Genomic DNA, 7938 nt, shown 5'->3' on the forward strand with positions numbered 1-7938 from the left:
GCTCTACCACTGAGCCATGCCCCCAGCCCCTCACTGGGGGATTCTAGGCAGGTACTCTACCACTGAGCCATGCCCCCAGCCCCTCACTGGGGAATTCTAGGCAGGTACTCTACCACTGAGCCATGTCCCCCAGCCCCTCACTGGGGGATTCTAGGCAGGGGCTCTGCCACTGAGCCACACCCCCAGCCCCTCACTGGGGAATTCTAGGCAGGGGCTCCATGATGAACCCTTGTAAACCCACCTTTCTTTTCCTTCCCTGCAGTGTTCTGAAACTGAGTAGTTACATAATGTACTGCAGTTCTCAGTGTGGCATTGCTGGTCATGGACAAGGCTGGTTCCCTTACAGCCTGTCCAGAGAAAAGTCCCACTGATGTGTTGACCCCACCTGGAAAAGTGGGCTTGGTGGGAGCTGGAGGTGTCTGGAATGACCAGGTTAGGGGGAGAGGTCAGGGGTGGGCCGTGCTGTTGTCCACAGTCCCTTAAAGGTAAAAAGAAAAGTATCAACGGACAGTATCACTTAGTGACTGTGCTCAGTCTCCCTCACAGGGCCAGGAGCTCAGTGGGCTTTAGGGACAATATTGGAGTCCCAAGCAGGGATGAGGGTGTGTGCCATTACAACAGAGGCTGGGCAGATTAGACACAGGACTAGGGACTTCATAGACATCAGTTGTCCTTGGTGAATGAATGTCGTATCTCACTTCACTGGCTCACATGTGCATGAACTCTCTCTCTCTCTCTCTCTCTCTCTCTCTCTCTCTCTCTCTCTCTCTCACACACACACACACACACAAACACACACACACACACACAGAGTGTTCATTCACACTCTGACTCACAGACCCACCAGGTTCCCACACACACCAGGAAACCCTCTGTCCCCTGACAGACATACTTCACCACCTGACAGACATACTTCACCATACTTAGCATCAGCCGGGGAGGGGGAGGAATGTGTGTGGCTCACACCTTTAATCCCAGCACTCGGGAGGCAGAAGCAGGAGGATCTCTGTGAGTTCTAGACCAGCCTGGTCTACAGAGCAAGTTCCAGGACAGCCTCCAAAGCCACAGAGAAACCCTGTCTCGAAAAACAAAAACAAACAACCCCTCTCAAAAACCCAAATGTTACCATCAACACCCATGCCGCTAGACACCCCTGTAGACAACATGCAACGCCACCAAAACCCAGAATGGAATAACACTATGGAAACCCGCCTCACTGAATAGCCCTAAAACATGGACGGACCTGGGTCAGCTTGACCTTTAGCTTGTCCCTCCCTTGAGTGAACATGATGTTCTCTTTCTGTATCACCGAGCAGGAGCATCCAAAGAGAATCCAGATGAGAAACCCTGGCATTACCCTAGACCAACAGGGTAAGTGGTGTTGCATCTTCAAATTGTCAGGCCAAGGTTTTTGTTGTTTTAAAGATAGGACCTCATGTAGCCTTGGCTTGCCTGAGCGCCCTGTGCTGTGGAGGATACTCTTGAATTTCCAGTCCCCTAGTCTTCACCGACACTTGAGATGTACAACCACACCAAGGGTTTATGGCATCGGGGATCAAACTCAGGGCTTCAAACGTGCTAGACAAACACTCTACCAACCGAGCCCCAAGGGATTTCTGCTCAGCTGGTTCCCAAATTCAGCCAGGCACAGCTTCGGTGCTGTTAGGCGTTGAGTATGCCCAGAACATCCAGTTTACACAAGATGCCTAGTCATCTGCGTTATTTGGACCAGCGGGACTGGAGCGCCCTCTAGTGGCCATAATGAGAAGTGCAGTTAGTGTAAGTAGGCTTCTTGGCTGTGGCTGTCTTGGGAGCAAAGTGAGAGCCCACTTCTGCAGCCATTCTAGACAGTTCTAGAACATGGCCACACTCCTGGGCACACCAAGGGGCAGAGACAGGCTCTGAGGCCGAGGGGAAGGAGGGTCCTCACACGCGAGCGCCTCAGACTGTGGCGCCAGGAGTCATGACCAAGTTGGGATGACTCCTGATAGTGTAGAGTTTGCAGGTACCATTCAGATCTCCTTTGCAGCTGGGATGATTATGCCACATCACCTGGAGTAGGACAACGTGGAGCTCAAACTCCTGGCCTCCCTAAGCTTCATCATTGTAGGGGATGGGGGTGAGAACTCCTGTGCTCATCATGGAGCCCCCTCTGCCCTATGGAGCTGGAAAAAAAAAAAAAAAGACGACGACACAGGCAGGAACACAACCCGACCCCGAACAACTTCCTCCGTGTTGTCTCTGGCTTGTTTTTTATTTTTATTTTATTTATTTATTTTTTTTGTTTTTTTGAGACAGGGTTTCTCTGTGGCTTTGGAGTATTTTTATTTTTTTTAAAGATTTATTTATGTATTACATATACAGTGTTCTGCCTACACGCCAGAAGAGGGCACCAGATTGAATTGTAGATGGTTGTGAGCCACCATGTGGCTGCTGGGAATTGAACTCAGGACCCCTGGAAGAACAGTCAGTGCTCTTAACCTCTGAGCCATCTCTCCAGCCCCTCTCGCTTGTTTTTTAAAAATCGCATTTTAGACGGCATGACGGCTGCTCCGGGGACTGGGGCAGGAGGGCCACTTGAGCCTGAGTTCGAGGCCTGCCTGGGTACAGGAGAGACCCTGCATAGAAAAACACATAGACAGACGGATGGATAAGTAAACAAACCACACTCGGCCCCATGGCCTGGCACCTGGAGGCTGAGGCAAGGCCTAGAGGGACAGCTTGTGATGACGAGTGTGGCGCTGGCCCTGCTCCTACGGAGGCCTAAGCTCACGCGCTGGCATCCGCATCCGGAGGCGCCCAGCCACCTGGAACTCCGGCTCCAGATCCTACATGCTGTGTGCACTGGCTTCCCGAGGTACCTGACACACATCACATGAGTGCACAGGCACACACGCTCGAACACACTCACATACACACTCACACACACACGCACACTCACTCTCACTCACTCACACTCACACATGCTCTCACACACTCACACACACATTCTCACACACTCACACACACTCCACACACTCCATACACACTCACACACACTCCATACACACTCACACACACTCCATACACACTCACACACACACTCCATACACACTCACACACACACTCACACACACACACAAATGTGACTTTACAAAAAAAGAAAAAAGAAGCCGGGTGTTGGTGGCGCACGCCTTTAATCCCAGCACTCGGGAGGCAGAGGCAGGTGGATCTCTGTGAGCTTGAGGCCAGCCTGGTCTACAGAGTGTGTCCCAGGACAGCCAGGGCTACACAGAGAAACCCTGTCTCCAAAGACCAAAATTAAAAAAAAAATGAAGCTCTTGACTCCAAATGGAACTCAGGGTCTTATTCATGCCAGGCAAGCCTTCCACCATGAAACCACACCCCCAGCCCCTCACTGGGGAATTCTAGGCAGGGGCTCTGTGAGTTCGAGGCCAGGCTGGACCGACAGCTTCCAAAACAGAGAAACCCTGTCTCGTTTTAAAAAAAAGAATTGGTGAAGGGGGGGACAGGTGAAATCACACTTTGGAGGCCACAAGCTAAGCAGTGTATTATCTTCTTGCTCTGGTGTGGATGCCCCTTCTGATGAGTGGGTGGCAGTGAGGTGTTAACCGGATGCGGGGGACTTGGGGGCCGTTTCTGTCTGTCTCAGATGGAGCGAAACCCCTGGCTCTCGTGTGGTGGGTGACACCTTTGACATCGTGGTGGGTGACACCTTTGACATCGAAGGGCATAATAGGCTGGCATGATGACAAATGCATGAAGTGCCAGCTCCCAGGAGGAAGAGACGGGAGCATTAGGACAATAAGGACAATGAGGCCAGCCTGAGCTACATGAGACACTGCCAGAATGATTGACTGAGGGTATCCTGCACCAAGAACACATTCATATTGCCCATTTCTTGGATGGAACTAGAAAAAACCATCCTGAAGTGAGGTGACCCAGACTCAAAGACTCACACCGTATCTATTCACTCATAGTAGATGTAAAGCAAAGGGTAACCAGACTACAATCCACAGCTCCAGAGAAGCTGGGTGACGAGGAGGACCCTCAGAGGGACACAGGGATCCCCCTAGGTAAGGAAACGGGTGAGAACTACTGGGTAAACTGGGGGTGGTAAGGGAGAGGGGAGGGGGGATGAGAACATGAGGGAATGGGATGGCCAAGGCGGGGAGGGACAGAGTGGAAGAGCAATGAAAATGGTATCTTCATAGAGAGAGCCACTGCAGGGCGTTGGTGGCGCACGCCTTTAATCCCAGCACTCGGGAGGCAGAGGCAGATGGATCTCTGTGAGTTCGAGGCCAACCTGGTCTACAGAGCGAGTTCCAGGACAGCCTCCAAACCAATACAGAGAAACCCTGTCTGGAAAAAGAGAGAGAGAGAGAGAGAGAAAATAGAGAGAGCCACTATGGGCTTAGGGAGAACCTGGTGCTCGGGAAACTCCCAATAATCTACAAGAAGCACCCCAGCTAAGTCCCCTAGCAATAGTGGAGAAGGTGCTTAAACTGGCCTACCCTGTAATCAGATGGGTGAACACCCCAACTGTCAATTGTAGAGCCTTCATCCAGTAACTGATGGGACCATCAGCAGAGGTCCATGGCCAAGCACCAGGCCGAGCTCTGGGGATTCAGGCAAAGAGAGGGAGGAGGGGATGCATGAGCAAGAGAGGTCAAGATCGTGATGGAGAAATCTATAGAGACAGCTGAACCAAGCTCGTAGAAACTCATGAGTTCTAGACCTACAGCTGTGGAGACTCCAGGGGACCCAACTACGCCTTCCTTATGTGGGAGATGGTTGTGAAGCTTGAATTATCAGAGGGGCCCCTGGCAGTAGAAGCACGATACAGACCTGCTGTGTGAGCTAGCTTGTTGGAGCCCACCCCCTATGGTGGGACGCCATGCTCAGTTTAACACATGGGAGAGGGGCCTGGCCCTGCCCCAACCTACTGTGTCAGACTTTGTTGACTCCTCATGGGAGCCCTTGTGAGGAAGAGTGACAAGGGAGGGTTCTGAGGGGGAGGCAAGGGTTCAGGAGGAGGGGTGGGGTGGGAGAACTGTGATTGGAATGTAAAATGAAAATAAAATATATATATATTTTTTGGTTTTGAGACAGGGTTTCTCTGTATTGTTTTGGAGGCTGTCCTGGAACTTGCTCTGTAGACCAGGCTGGCCTCGAACTCACAGAGATCCGCCTGCCTCTGCCTCCCGAGTGCTGGGATTAAAGGTGTGCGCCACCAACTCCCGGCATAAAATGAAAATTAAAAGAATAAATTATAAAAAATATTGCCTGCCAGGCGTTGGTGGCGCACACCTTTAATCCCAGCACTCGGGAGGCAGAGGTAGGCGGATCTCTGTGAGCTTGAGGCCAGCCTGGTCTACCGAGTGAGTTCCAGGACAGCCAGGGCTACACAGAGAAACCCTGTCTCCAAAGACCAAAAAAAAAAAAAAAAGAAGCTCTTGACTCCAAATGGAACCCAGGGTCTTATTCATGCCAGGCAAGCCTTCCACCATGAAACCACAACCCCAGCCCCTCACTGGGGAATTCTAGGCAGAGGCTCTACCACTGAGCCACACCCCCAGCCCCTCACTGGGGGATTCTAGGCAGGGTTCATGGGGCCGGACACTTTATTTTATCCCACACCTGTGTAAGCACCATCGCTAGTGGGTTTTTAACCGGTCCTGGAGCGCCACCTGGTGGTGGATTCCGGTCTTGCATGGCAGGGGCTGAGGGACGGAGGTCTCCCCCCCCCCCCCATTCCTCCCCTCGAGTTTTCTAGGCCCTGGTCACACACCCGGAAGGCCTGGGGGTGTGTTCCTCTGCCTGGCCTGCACATGGATGGGTGGAGCCGAGTCCATTTCCTACACCTTGGCCTCAGCCTTCTAGTCGGTTACTCGCCAGCAACAGTAGGGGGCGATGGTGAGCCCGGCTTGGGCTACGCTCTCCCCAACTTTTGCCAGGCTGGCCTGAACTTGCTGAACTTGAGTCTGTCTGTGTCTCCCCCCCTTCTGAAGCAGCTCTCCCGGCGGCCCGCCCACGCTCCGCTCCCCACCCCAGCAGAGTGTGGACGGGGCAGGGCAGCATTCTGCACGTGGAATTCCGTAGGTGTTTACAGGCCTGCTTCCTGACAGTTTCCTAAGCATTCCTTGGCCGTCTTCCTGGGCCCTCACTGGTGGATTCCGGGTAAGCGTTCTGTGGTCGAATCACGCACACCCCTCGCTCCTCTTGGCATTGTCTAGGATGTTTCTGCTGGGTATGCTGGCAACTAGACAGAACCCTGGAGCCGACGAAGAGTCGTGCTTCTGGGTAGATCTTTGAAGCTGTTTCTGGGGAGGCTCAAATAAGGTCTGAAGACGCTGGCAGCTGGTGGCCCATCCAGAAATGCACGGCCAGCTCTTTCCGCGGACAACCTAACATGCCTTCAGTTTTCCTCTTTAACATGCGTGTGTGGCAGGGTGGGGTGGAGGATAACTGTGTGAGGACGGCTGGTCCTGTCCTCCCACCACGTGAGTTCCGAAGACTGAGCTCAGGCGGGCGGGCTCGGTGGCAAGCTCCTTTAGCCCCGAGCCATCTCCCTGGCTCACCCTGTTGAGGGGCTCAGCTCTCCAGCTCTCCAGCACGCAAACGGTCACTGTTGAGCCACACGGTCCCTATAGTGGAGGCTGTCCCCTTTTATGACATGTGCCCCCCTCTGTGCCTTAGAGAAGGCTGAAACAGCACCGTGTTAAGGCGTTAAGGGTGCAGTAAATCACGGGAAGCTCATGGTTTGAACAACCGTCCAGAGAAACATCAGAGCCCAACTTTAGAAATGTATTTTGTGGTCGGGAGGTGGTGGCGCACGCCTTTAATCCCGGCACTCGGGAGGCAGAGGCAGGCGGATCTCTGTGAGTTCGAGGCCAGCCTGGTCTACAGAGCTGAGTTCCAGGCCAGCCAGGACCACACAGGGCCATCTGGGGGTAGGGCACGTCTGCCTAGCACGTGTGAGGTCAGAGTCAGTGCTCTCCTTCAGCTTTTCGAAGGGATCCACCTCAGGCTACCAGGCCTGCCTGGCAAACAGTTTCTCTTACTGGTCCCGACACTCAGTTTCCTGAGTTAGTATTAACAGGTGGAAAGGGCTGTGGAAATGTGGGGGTCAGACTGGCACGGCTTGAAGGGAGCTGTCCCCCACACGTGGTCCCCAGCTGGCAATACTGGGAGACAGAACTTTCTGGACACGTGACCTAGCTGGAGGATGCGGACCCCGAGGGCGGCCCGGCTTCCTCAGTCACCCGCCTTCGTTAGCATGCTCTTCTCAGCTGTGACCGACAACCGTTCTTGAGCGGCCTGTCACATGTCCCGTCGCAGCACGCCGTGTTCTCAGCTGTGAAGCTAAACCCGAGCCCCACTAGACAGAGGTCCTGGTGCCTGCCGGACCTACAGGGCAACAGAGGAGCCCTGTGGTGGCTTCCATAGGAATGGCGCCCCCTAACGGCATGTGCGGTACTACTAGGGGGCGTGGCCTTGTGGGGAGAAGGTTTGTCTCTAGGGGTGGGCTTCGAGGTTTCAGCTCAAGTCTGGTCTGTGTCTCGGCCTCCCCCTGCTGCCTGGAGATCCAGGTCCAGAACTCTCAGCGACCTCGGCAGCACCATGTCTGCCTGTCTTCCGCCACGACAATGGCCCAAACCTCTGAAACTACAAACCAGCTTTCCTTCTAAGAGTAGCCTGGTCATGTGTCTCTTCCCAGCAATAGAACCTGAGATAAGCCACGCCCCCAGGCTGGAGAAACAGGGCGGCTGGCTCCCACTGGCATATGCAGCCCGGGAGAGCAGGCACCGGGCATTGCCCTGCTGAGAGCCCACAGCAGCCAACACGCCAGCTTTGTGGCGCCGTCGGAGACTATCTGGGCTGCACACATTGGTGCCGTCGGGAGGCTATCTGGGCTGCACACATTGGTGCCGTCGG

Source organism: Mesocricetus auratus, unplaced genomic scaffold (assembly GCF_017639785.1).
Source record: "Mesocricetus auratus isolate SY011 unplaced genomic scaffold, BCM_Maur_2.0 Super-Scaffold_100038, whole genome shotgun sequence".
NCBI classification, from domain to species: domain Eukaryota; kingdom Metazoa; phylum Chordata; class Mammalia; order Rodentia; family Cricetidae; genus Mesocricetus; species Mesocricetus auratus.